Source organism: Myxine glutinosa, chromosome 1 (assembly GCF_964187855.1).
Source record: "Myxine glutinosa chromosome 1, kmMyxGlut1.1, whole genome shotgun sequence".
In the NCBI taxonomy this organism is placed as follows: domain Eukaryota; kingdom Metazoa; phylum Chordata; class Myxini; order Myxiniformes; family Myxinidae; genus Myxine; species Myxine glutinosa.
In genome coordinates, this window is record NC_136261.1 from 407909588 (window position 1) to 407923565 (window position 13978).

The window sequence follows — 13978 nt, forward strand, 5'->3', positions numbered from 1 at the left end:
AAAATGGCTGACGGCCCGTTCTCGTGACATAATGGCACTCCAACGATTCTCTTCAGAATCGACCGCAAAAGCTGACACGCAGGTTGATCTGTCACAGCGGTAACAACTCTGTCGCAGGAATCCCTTTCCCAGGAAACCCAAAGTTCACTCGTGACCCTCGTTCGCCAATCGTTCACTCCAGACCTCGAAGCAGCTCGGCTTCTTGTCCGACTCACTCGCTCCGCCTTCTCTTCCTCCTCTTCCTCTTCTTCCTCTTCGTCGTCGTCTGGTTCCAGTTTCATTTAAAACATTAACGTTTTTACCTTTTGAAAATAGTAATCTCTATTTCCCCCAAACGACAACAATAATAGTACATGGAATTAAAAATGTTTACAGTGGATGAAAACCACAACAACGGAAGTGACGAATCCGTAACACCAAGCAAATCCTTATGTGGCTGCCCAATCAAATAAAATCCTTGTATGGCTGCCCAATCAAATCCTTGTATGGCTGCCCAATCAAATCCTTGTTTGGCTGCCCAGTCAAATCCTTGTATGGCTGCCCAATCAAATCAAATCCTTGTATGGCTGCTCAATCAAATCCTTGTATGGCTGCCCAAGCAAAGCCTTGTTTGGCTGCCCAGTCAAATCCTTGTATGGCTACCCAATCAAAGCCTTGTTTGGCTGCCCAGTCAAATCCTTGTATGGGGGGCCCAATCCAATCAAATCCTTGTATGGCTGCCCAATCAAATCCTTGTATGGCTGCCCAATCAAATCCTTGTATGGCTGCCCAATCAAATCCTTGTACGGCTGCCCAATCAAATCCTTGTTTGGCTGCCCAATCAAATCCTTGTATGGCTGCTCATACTGCTCAATCAAAGCCTTGTTTGGCTGCCCAGTCAAATCCTTGTATGGCTGCCCAATCAAATCAAATCCTTGTATGGCTGCTCAATCAAATCCTTGTATGGCTGCCCAAGCAAATCCTTGTATGGCTACCCAATCAAATCCTTGTATGGCTGCCCAATCAGTGAGGCCCCTGTGTCGCACTTTCCAGAACCTAGGTCCCAGAGGGTTTGAAAGGCAGTTGCAACTGTTGCGTCACTACTGAATGACGGGAGATCCTTTGGGGGGTATCGGAGTGGATGTGATGTGATGACGTGTGCTGCTCTGGTAACAGCTGTGAAAGTGAGTGAGCTCAGCTCATGGAGAAACCCGAGGCATGTTTGAGGCCATGGTTGAATGGCCGGGTTGCTTTACTCTCAATCAGACGTGTGTGTGTGTGTGTGTGTGTGTGTGTGTGTGTGTGTGTGTGTGTGTGTGTGTGTGTGTGTGTGTGTGTGTGTGTGTGTCCTCTCTGTTTCTCTGTCTTACTTTTTTTGACGTCATTGTATGTAGTTGTATTGAATGATTCCTTGCAATAAAGAGGAACAAAATGACAAATGTATCTCTCTGTCTGCCACCTCCCCTCTTCCCTTCACTCCCCCTCTCTCTGTCTCTCTTTGCTCTTACCCTTCTCTCTCTCCCTTCCTTTTCTTCTCCTCCTCTTCCTCTCCTCTCTCCTCTCTCCATCCAACTCCCCCTCCCCCATCTCCCCCCTCACCTTCTATCTCTCCCGCCCCCCTTTTTCCTCCCACTTTCTCCGTCCCTCTTCACTTTCCCCTCCTCCTCAACCCCACTCACCTTCCTCTCCCCTTCTATACATACTTAGTGGCTGTATGCCTTGTCTGCGGCGATGTCCATTAAGAAAAAAACTGCTCTCCCCTGTCTCCTCTCCCACCGCCTCCCCCTTTCTCTCTCCCTTCTCCTCGCTTCTCTCTCTCTCTCCCTCTCTGACCCTGTAGATCTTCCACCTGACTAGGAGAATAAGTGTCTGTGTGAACTTTGAATTCCCCTCTGCGATGAACCTGGATGGTATTAATGACTTCGTTTTCAAATCTTGCTCTGTCGAACAGATACCTCCTCCGTCTACCTTCATTAACAGGTCCATCACAATGCGTTTCCTTCCATATTCCTCGGAATGTCTATATCATCACCCCTACGCACAAGAAGGGTGTGAAGAACAACCTTCGAAAGTGGAGACCACTCAGCCTGCTCCCAATATCAACCAAAGTAATGTGAACCATCATCGCTGACTACGTGCATCGTCTGTTCTCTTCTCTGATGGATTGATCACCGATCTTGAGTATGGACCATGTTTGTGTCACTCAATTATGGGTATACTTGTCATTGTCACTCAGCAATGGATGGAGACTAAGAGAATGAAACACGAGGACGTCAGGACAATGTCTCCAAATATCCAGATACTCGAGATCCATGCGCTACCTTCTCTGGAGACCATCTTTCTGTCCGTCCAATTTCACACTTGGGGTACTCTCGGCTTTCTCCATGCCTGCCTTGGAAAATTTGTCAACACTCGCAAGCAACGTGTGGTTCTCAATGTAGCCTTCTCATCCCTTCTACCATGAGGTACGTGTCCCTGAAAGCAGAGTTCCTGGTTCATTATTATTTTGGGTTTCCATCAATAACCTCTCCAAATTTCTGGAAAAATCCTGTTTTCCACTTCGCCAGCGATTCCGGCGTGTCTAGTGCTGAACACCTTTCCAAACTTGTATATGAAAGCAGGTGCAGAGTGGCCATTTTCTACCAGACTAAGTCCTGCCTTGACACCTCTGAACTCTCTACAAGTTACAAGGTATTTGGATGTAGAGCAATGGACTGTAGGTCAACCATCCCGGCTTTGTGCGACGACATCCCACGTTTGCAGATTCCACTGTACTGAAAATCACCGACATCACCTCTCACGAGTTCAAGGTACAAGGGTGACTTCTCTCACCGCAGACAGGATGTTGACCTCTCGATTTTGGTCTTGGACAGACCGGTCGGTGATGATGGAATATTGCTCCCTTGTATGGGGCGGCGCTCCTGCGTCAGTCATCGGTATTCTGGATCTCGTCCAAGCCAAGGCTGTCCGACTGATTAGTGATCCTACTCTGTCGAACAATCTTCCACCTTCGGCCCACCGTTGACGTAGAGCAGTTTCTTCTCTGTTCCTCTTCTTCCACTAATATCACAGTCAGTGCTCTGTCAAACTTCAGTCAGTTTCTCTCCCTCCTCTTCACTCTGTTTTGTAACGCCCACCCAGCATTTACTCATTACCCTTTCTCCGTTACCATTGCTTCCCTCCATAACCAATCTCCATTTTTCCTCCTTTTTCTCCCTCACTCCCTCTCTTTGGAATATTCTCCCAAGCAATGTTCCAAACTTCGATCAACTTGCAACAATTAAACTCCCAAATATCAATCATCAAGATCTCATTCAATTATTACCCCATCTTTTACCTCTTCATTTTCATCCAGGGCTTCCCCCCTTGCTTTTGGGCTTGACCTTTCCCCTGTGGTGCAGATTCGAAAAAGAACCCTCTACGTCTACCCCCTCAAAAACAATTCCAAGATGGAAGATTTATTCCAACAACCCCTCCTTGTCAACCTTCCAATATCCAGACCCTCTGCTCATCTACAGTCCTTTTCTCTCACTTATGGAGACATCTCGCTGTCTGTCCAATCATGTTCTTCCCTCCACTTCTTCAAGATTGAAGCTCAGGGGAGTGCTCCATTACCAATCAGCTTCTAGAGCACACGCCAAGTGACCTTGGCCCTCCACAGGCCTTGGCCTTCAACGGTTCCGAACGGAGAGCTTGCTTGAGTGCTTAAGCAACTTGGCGAGCACTCTACAAGAACCTTTTTTTTTTACTGAACACACCCCCTGGTGAATACTATTGCATCACCATCTATAATGCGCTATTGCTGTTTGTCTGTCTGTCTGTCTGTAACACTCTGAAACCATCCACCTTTGGTGGCGGAGGTAATAAGGAAACGCTCCTCTGAGAGAAAAAAAAAGAAAGTAAAAGTAGCTTCAAATTAATCCAAATCTAAGGGAATAATTATAATATTTTCAATCAGACATGAAATTTAACCTTGGCGGTGTAGAGGCATCAAACAACTGCATCGATCACTCCGAATTTTTAAACTTTTTTTGTACACCGCTCCTTTCCTATGCTATCTCCAGGCGCTGCATGACGTCATTGCCGGGCTCGGAAGGGGACCCGTCAATGATGCGTGCTGAAAGGGAGTACTCAGTTTTCACTCCGGTTTCTTGTTTGTTTGTTTTCTTGTTTGTTTGTTTTTCCTGGCGATATCTCAGCCATCTTTTGAGCTAGGAAGCTGAAATTCCGGCACAATAGTGAGCAAGTACTTTGTCAAAAATAGTATTGTAGTGTTGTTTTTGTTTTTTGATTAGTTTTTTTGATTAATCGATGAATTGATTAATTATTTAATTATTATCAATTCATTGAGTACCTTTTTATTTCCTTGCTCATCCGGCCATTATCTCAGGAACCTTTTGAGCGGGGAAGCTGATATTTGGACATGCCAATGACCAAGTGATTTCGCTGTAAAGGCTATTTTTGATTAATTAATTAATAAATTAATCGATTAATTATTTAATTATTCCATTAATGACTTAATTAATATTTTTTTTAACTTACAGATTCGGATTAAACGGTGGTGGTTTCGGTATTCGGTTAGCCAATTGATTAATTACTTAATTATTTTGCCATTATTATTTATTTATTTTTATTATTAATCACTTATTTATTTATTTCCCATCTGGGAAATATCTCAGGCACCTTTTAAACTCGGAAGCTGATATTTGGACACGACAGTGACCAAGTGATGTGGCTATAAAGGATATCTTTGATTAATTGATTAATCAATTAAACGGTTAATTATTTATTAATTAATCAATAAAAAAAATTTTTTTTCAATTAATGACTTATTTAATACATTTTCAAAAACTTACAGCTTCAGATGAAGCACTGGTGGTTTAGGTATGCTATTAGCCAACTGATTAATAAAATACTTTATGATCTTTATTTATTGATTTTAATTATGCAATATTAATCAATCAATTAATTGTACACCTCTCCCTCCCAATGCAGTCTCTATGAGCTGCACTGCGGTATTGCCGGGCGCCGGAGGCACCCCAACAATGCCGCGCTGTAGGATATTTAATTATTTGGCATGGGGGCGGTGTACTTTGAATGTATCTTTACTTGTTTTTTTTTGTTTTGGTGGTGAGGTTCTGGTGTTAAGAAATATATAACCCACTTTTGTGCTTTCAACTATGGTAAGAATAAAAGGCTTCCTTTTTTCCCTTGTTTTTTTAATATGGTCGTCTTTTTACCTCAGATTTCTTCTGGTATCGTAGAATTACGAGAATATTTGTGTTTTTTTTTTTTTATCTCAGAAAAAGGTATTTCGTGCATTTTCTCAAATTAACCGCAAGCCCCCCTGGATGCCCTAACTTGTCACAACACTAGGTGGCATGTAACACCAATTGCGTCAGGTAGGTCCTCCAGGGATGACTGCTATGGTCATGTCCTCTGTGTAGGTCAAGGCTCATGGAAGAGCTCGATGGCGGAGGTTTTAATGTGGAGGGCGACACTCTCAACAGAGCATCATGGCACTCCGCCAAAGTCGTTTGAGTTTCCACGGCCAAGAATCGATCCTGCACAGATCGTAGGATGTAGAAATTTCCACCTTGAGCGGCCATGGGTATCAAACCCACACCAGTGAGTGCAATATGTAACATCATGGCCTAATACACTATTATGGGTAGTGGTGGATAAGGGGTATGGAGCACAGGGTTAAAAGAAGGAAGTGGGAGTGGGATAAGCGGAAGTACACAAAGCTTGTCAGTGGAAATGGGGAACATCGAGCAATGGTGTTGAGTAGCCAACTGGGAGGGACATCATGGCAGGACAGACATAGGGAATCAATTTCACAAATGAGGAAAAAGAGTGAAAAAGGAGTGAAGATGGGATGAAAGAATGGCTTATGGGATGAAAGTGTGCAAGTTTTTTGGGCTGTGGAGGGGCGAAGGGTTTTAAGAGTCGAGGGAGCAATACCGGATATAAGGCGGGTGAGGACCGCAAGGCCACAAATCTGTCTGCGGTGAGAGAGTAGCAGGCCCTCTGCTTCAGCCTCCTGCCAAGAGATACCAATTATTCTCCGGGCCTCAGCCTCCACTGCCCTCGGGGTTGAGAGATGAAAAGCGGCAACACCGGCTCACGGCGGGGAGCCGCACTCCATGGCCCTGTGGATGTATGCCTTGTTATGAGATGAGAGCGGCCAAGGAAGGAAGGCCTTAGCTCTGCATGGTATTCCAAAGCATCATCTAGCCCTGGAGGTGAGCTTAGAACATGGTCTGCTGAGGCGTGCGGATTGCTCGGCCAAGGGGCTCCAGAGACTTCATTTCGGGAAGAGGTTAATCACACAAGTGAATTGGAGGATTTGTGAGATGATCTTTGTGGAGACAGGGTCAATGTATGAGACTTACTGTGGTTGGATTGTGGTTTAATATGGACACTGTGGTTTAATATGGACACGTTCCAGGTGGTTATCTAGTTTTAGACCTTCTTCAGGTCCCCAGACAAAGATGCAACTGCATTCAACTTTACTGTCTCAAAGTGGAAGAGAAAATAGAAATACTACATATATACATATACAGGTATATATTTATTATTATTATTTTTATTTATTAATTTTTTTAATGTATTTTTATATGTATATATTTATATACTGTATATATATATTTATTTATTTATTATTATTATTATTATTTATTTATTTATGTATTTATGTATGTATGTATATATATATATATATATATATACATATATATATTTATTTATTTATTTATTTATTTATTATTATTTTTATTTTTATTTTTTATATTTGTGCATATATATATATATGTATATATATATATATATATATATATATATATATATATATATATATATATATATATATATATATATACATATATATATATATATATATATATATATATATGTACAGACTTGGCATTTAATATGGCTTTTTTTTTTTCTTGACTTGGGTTTACTTTCTGAACTCAGTATATCAATCTGGTGAGTTTCTTTTACGCTTCGGTGATTTCTTTGTCCAAAGAACCATGTCACTGATTGTCTTTCGCAGCAAAAAGTCAATAACAGGATAATATCACAGGTGGCGTGACAAAATGTAAGGACAGGCACATTTGACGATTGGCTTCACAATCAGGTATACAAGGGTTGTTGCGTTCTGTATTAGTATAAAACAACTGCTGCTCATCTACAAACGTTATTATCGCTTCCTCTGGAGATGGTCCGTCAACTTGACAATGCTGTTTGTCATGGAGTGGTGGCTTTACAAAATTCTGCCATGAAACCGTGCTCTTGCTCGGCAGTATGGCATCACTCAAGGTCAGGTGTCAAAGATCATGAAACGAAATGCTCAGAGGGGTGTCCCGACTCCAATACCGAGGCCAGGACGTCCACGCAGATCCACAAGGAGAGATGATCGCCAGGTGCACCGGTTAGTCTGCAATGGCCGTACCAAGTTAGCTAATCAGTTTAGGGCTGAGTGGCAGCAACTGACAAATGTGCCTGTATCCAGAAGGCTAGTCAACCAACGACTGGTTCAAGCAGGCTATCGTGCCAGGCGTCCCCTGAGAAAGCCACGCCTGACCAGACAACACAGCCAGTGCCGATTGCAGTGGGCCAGAGAGCACCGTCAATGGCAGCCAGGACACTGGAATCACGTGACCTTCAGTGACGAATCTAGATTTCTGGTCTATCATCAAGATGGCCGTGTCCGAGTGCGCAGCCAAGTGCATGAAGCCAACAAGGAAGATTGTATAGTGCCAAGAGTCCAAGCTGGAAGTGGTGGGGTGACCGTTTGGGCTGCTTTTCATGCAGGGGGCAAAACTGACATGGTTGTTCTGAATGGAAACCTGAACCAGTTCAAGTACAGGTTCATTCTGGAAGAAACATTGCTTCCATTTGCTCGTGCAGCCTTTCGAGGAAACTTTGTCTTCCAAGATGACAATGCACGGCCTCATCGTGCTCGCATGATCCAACACTTTCTTGCTGACCGTGGTGTAGAGCATATGGAGTGGCCTGCCATGTCCCCGGATATGAATCCGATAGAGAACTTGTGGGCAGAATTAACGCGTCAAATCTACAACTTGGACCAGCAGCCAACCTCTGTGCATGAATTGCAGCAGGATATTGTCACTGCATGGCAAGCGATTCCTGTCCAAACCTTGGCAAATCTCGTGAACAGCATGCCTCAACGTGTAAGTGCTCTCCTGAATGCTCGTAGGGGTTACACGAAGTACTGAACTGTAATTTTACTGTCCGTAATCCCAGTCATAATTTAGCTTTTGTTTCTGTTGAATTTTTTTTTTGGCTAATGTGCAAAATAAAGAGATACTTCTGGAAAACCTACAGAAGTTTAACACAGTACTGTCCGTGAATTGAGTTCGATATCATTTTACATCACTTTCAAGGATCAATTTATTTGTTTCGAAATGTCAAATGTGGTTTTTGTTTCTTTTAAAGGTCACATTAACAAAATCTAGAATAATTTCAACATAATTCCAATGAACTTTTGGTTCGAAGACATCTTGAAAAGTAAGTTCACCCCCACAAAAAAAATATTCCATATTAAATGCCAAGTCTGTATATATATACATATGCACACACATTCACGTATAGGGATAAATATACATAGATAAATATATATATATATATGGCTAACCCCCGTTCTGGCAGGGGAAATGGCCTTAATATGTCTGTTGTGTTGTTGTTGTTGTGTATGTATATATATATATATATATATATATATATATATATATATATATATATATATATATATATATATATATATATAAATATATATATATATATATATATTGTTACGGCCCGCAGTTAAGGATGTTGGTTTGCCGAGCGGAAGGCACCGCGGCCGAACAGTTTTCCCCGACTAACCCGATTCCTGGACGTTGGCCGAAATCGCGCCACAGATATTCAATTTGGAAACCTCTAAAGCGACCGAATGTAAAGAGGAAGAAGAAGAAGACGTACGGACGAATAACAGGTTTTATTAATTATTTTCACAAGCCAAGCAAAGAGAGCAGTTGGTTATATACAGAAAATGGAATGAGCAGGCACACAGTGAAATCATTAGCTTACCTATACAAGCTTAATTAATAAACCCCAGGACATCGTGAAAGACAGACGGACGATCACACTTACACAGGGAAATGCAGGCTGGAAGGAATGGCTTGGAGATGGGTGGCTTTTAGAGGCAAGGAAGGTTCAGCGGGTACTGGGCACGGTCGGGCCAGAAGGCACCGCCGTCAAGAAGCCGAACTTTGGTCCCAAACTGCGCGGGCGAAGTTCCTTTCTCCGTACTGCTGCCTCGTGCGCTCCTTGCGTTGCCCCGGTCCGCTTTTCCTGCAGCGCGGCACGTCTCACGGCGGCTCGGGCACACTTGCTCGTCTCCAGCACATCTCCTGGACCCATCTCGCAAAAGCTCATCTGCTTGGGGAGCGTCCCGCGGCGGGTTATATAGGCCCCGCCCTTCACCCTTGGCGAACCTCCCCCAAACGTTCTCGCTCCGCCCTCTCAAGCCAAACCCCTCGTTCTGAGTTGGATGAGCGGGGCCGCCTTACTCCTCCCCTCTATGACGAGGTGGAGACCCGCCTTTCTTCTTCGGCGTTACCTCGTGCGTAATGGAGTCAAATGCTGCAAAGTGGATGGCAGATGAAAATGCAGCAAAGTGCCTAAAGTGTCAATTGCAACAAAGTGGCAAACCTGGCACTTGGAAGCTGCCATGGGGCGTCGGAGGGCCTACTCTTATTTAATTCGGTGCAATGAAGTCAAACTAGTGGGAAACACATCCTTAGCCTACAGAGAATAAGGGAATAACTATTTAAAAGGATATATGGTGTCCTGTGTGTAGGTTTATGGAATTAACTAAGAGGACGAGCTGCGACCATTCTTTACATTACGAGGGTCAGTTACACACAACAAAACCATACTTTTCACATTCGTTACACTTTCTCAAAATTGTTACACTTCTCAAATTCGTTACACTTCTCAAATTCGTTACACTGCACCCTCCTTTCTTCAGGCCCGCACTCGGGCCTACAAAACTTTAACTTAGTGTGACACGTAGGTGTAATTCTCTCTACAATTAACCTGACCCTGTGTGACAATCTTAAAACACAAATAAATGTCCCCCTGCTGCATTGCACCCTGCCTAACAGATTTGCGCCCACAGGATAACCGAATTACGGAATTGTTTTCAAGCTATACATTTACGGTGGGGAGCATTATTTACAGTGATGTTATTTCTTATTTACAACGCAACCCAGGACCTGTGTTTTTTTTCTTGTTTTTTTTCTTTTTAGGGAAACAAAGAGAAGGAAATTCCTGTTGGGAGGGAGGAGACAGCACGCATTGCATCGATGCACCAGTACCAATAACACCAAAGCACCCAAAAACACCCAAACACACCAACCAGTGCACAGTCATTACTGTTTGCAATAAACACACAAAAAAAAACAACTGGTGGTGGTCTTCTTCTTCTCTGCTGGGCTGATGTTCTTCCTGATGTCTTCTTGCTTCATGCGGCCTACTTGGAAATATAAAAAGCACAATCCGTGTCCATTTTTATTTGGGGCCACAGGGGCCAACTAAGGGTGGTCCACCTGTTTGGCATAGGTGCCACCTTACCGTCGTCCACAAGCAAGATTCCCTGGCCACTATTGCCGGTCTCCAACAGAGGTGCCCTGCCCCAGAACCTGGGGTCCATCAAGTGGTACTCGGCCGCAGAACAGCGGTCCATAAAGTGGTACATCAATGCAATGCATGCTGGTTGAGAGGGTCCTGGCACACAAGACGACCTCCGCACACTCCCCTCAACACCCAGTGGCGCAGAGTCCTCAGGTGGGAGACAAAAGGGGGGAAAGACAGATGAGTGAGGGGTAAGGTCACAAGGGTACACATCAACAAGGCAATGCAAGGCGAAGTGCGTATGGAGAGCGAAGTGAGAAAGCTCGTCCCTACCATACGTCACCCCCCCCCCCCCCCCCCGTCACCTACTCTACCCTTGCCCTTACCCCATATTTACAAAATCTACACCTTTACAAATCCGTCGCTACCGTCACATCTTCCCAATATTTCCCCTATACCAAATTCGTCTCCACAATCCCTCTATCCAAAATTTGCCATCACCCAATTCATCATCAACCCTCATAAGGAGGAAGAGATGGAACATCAAGGCACAATGTCACACCCACGTCATGATGCGTCTCACATTCCAAACATTTGCATCAATAAAAATAATAAAAACCACCTGGCATGGTGTGGAGTACCTGTCACCTCAGGTGAGTGGATGCAGATGGTGCAAGGAGATTTTCATCCTAACTACTTTCTAAATGACATTAACACACTTTACACTACCCGGCGTCTTTCCCTGCCAATCCATTGGCCAACTTACACTATGGGTTCTAAAAACCAATTCCCATTGACCAAACTGTGGTGCTTCTCAATTTGGAGTCTCACTCCCCCGATTCATCTCCCGGTGCCCTTGCACAATTTCTGGGCTGAGACGTGTAGCTCTCCCAGCAGGTCTACCCACCTGCACACCTCCACCACTGTAGTTGCCTCCGAGCTTACCTGCTCCTTACCCTAACCTATCTAATTGGGGAAGGCCCCTCCTGGCTCTGTCACCCCACTTGGTGCCCTCTGGCACTGGGCTACCCGGGTCCGTCCTCCGGATCCTCGGGCCCCATCCACAACTACCGGCTCCCAGAGCCCACCTGTGGCCTCACCTGGCCGACATTCTCACAGTGGTGGAGTGCCCAAACCAACTACACACACTAACAGGCTACACGCCCAGCCATTTCCACAACACTAATGCACCCATCCAAATACCATTCTTTCACCCGCACCACAGATGCCAATATCCAACCACAATTTACCTATACCCTCTACCTAACACTTAGACTACCCTCCCCGGGTATTCGTGATGGGGGTCCATTCTTCCCCCATTCACACCTCCGCACCATCCACTCCACTCCACAGTTTCCATCCTACTCACTCCACGACCATCCATTCCAATACTCCATATATTCCACACTACCATTTATTCCATACACCTGTTGGTGCACACCTGTGCACTCACACCTGGTGCCACCTGCACCCTCCTTCCTTCCTGGACCATTTGGTCAACACCACTCACAATCACCTTCTCTCACTCATACACTGCTCCATACCCCTGTTTAGTTGCACACCTGTGCAATCACACCTGTTCCTTACACACTTTTCACAATACACTTCTAAATACACCTCCAACACTCACACGGCATCATCTAATCTACCTGTTGCCCTGCTAACTTAGTGCTCCCCGTCTTCCCGTTAAACTAAGCACATACCACGTCATTATCATCCACTCTAACCTGCCTGCGTCCCCACTACAGGTATCAGTCACTACCTAACCTTAACGTTACCTCAGGTCATCTTCTAGGTCCCTACACATTATCCAAACCCTCCCTGCTAGTTTTCACTGCCATAAACCCCATAACTAGTGCTCCTTTGCCCCCGCTGTGAGGGATGACAGAGTTGCCATCCCACCACATCGGGCATCTCCCACTACCAATTTTGCACACCAAATTTCAACCAATCAAAAATTTGCCAATCATCTGCCAATCACTCTACCCTTACCAATCATCACTCTGCCAATCATCAAATTTTGTTTTTTCTAATTTCGGGGCCAAAACACTATCCTCCTCATCACGTCTACTCACTAGAGCCTCTCGGTGCGCCAATTCACTTCCAAAGCTCGGCTTCGTAAAGCCGAGCAATGAATGCGGGTTGTTTGGTGCTGGCGGCTGGATGCATCCGACACTCGGTGAAGGGAAGGAGGTTTACTCGGGCCGAGATCCCACGCACCACCTCGGCACGGAGCCATCCAATGGCCCGATATCGACGTGCCGGAACGCCTCAACAAAAAGGGGTCGCCATGACGACCCTTCCTATCGGGCTGCCCGCTCTGCCTAGTGGAGCACGGACGCGGCCGTTCAAAGCGAGGCCCAGCGTGGATCGCGTACGGCGGTTCTTTCGAAACCGCCGTGGTTCGGATCCCCACTGGTCCTCGCGGCACGCGAAGCTGCCCGACGCGCACCGAGGGCCTGATTCGGCTATACGTCGCTCTATCCGCTAACCCGGTTACCGTCGATGCCTCACCTGCATGCTTACACCCCGCAGCCCGTTCCTTGCTCATACATCCAGCTGTTCCCATGCTCCTCGTCATTGCACCTTCTCTTACACACCCAGGTACACTCATTCCGCTCACAGATATGGTCACACACCTGACCACCGAACACCTTTGCACACACTCGTCGTTCGCACACCTCACCAACACACCTCTTTGCGCCCCCTCCTCGGTCACCTCCTCTGTGACAACCACAGGTGTGCCCTCACTCGCACACCCAACCACGTGCCTCACTACCAATTCCAGTGTGCATTCCCACACACCCTCTACCATTCCAGGTGTGCTTCCTTCCATTCCAGGTGTACATCCTCTCTCACCTGTCACAACCAACTCACGCTCCGTGTCACTCTCACTACTTTCACCACCACTCTTGACAGCGCACTCACCCTTACTCTCGACAGCGCACTCTTTCCTCATGCACCTGTCCGTTACACACGTTTCTCGCGCACACTCTTGCGCACACTCTCCCGTTACTTCCTCCGTAACACTCACCACAGGTGTGCATGCTTCCGTTACATCGTTTGTAACGCTCCCCACTACGCGCTTCGATGTGCTCCCTCGCACACGCGCTACGACCGACTCACTCTCGACAGCACACTCACTCCTTGGCGCACGCTTTTTCCTCACACACCCCAGAGTCGGACATTCTCGCACACCTCCTCTTTCGCACACCGTACCTGTTGCACACTTTACCAACGGCCTCTCACGAACTCCCGGGTCTACACCACCCCCCAAGCCGACTAAAACTCCCCTCACACCATATACATTTCCGCGTATATCGTCACTCACCTCGGTACCTCGTCGTCGCACCTC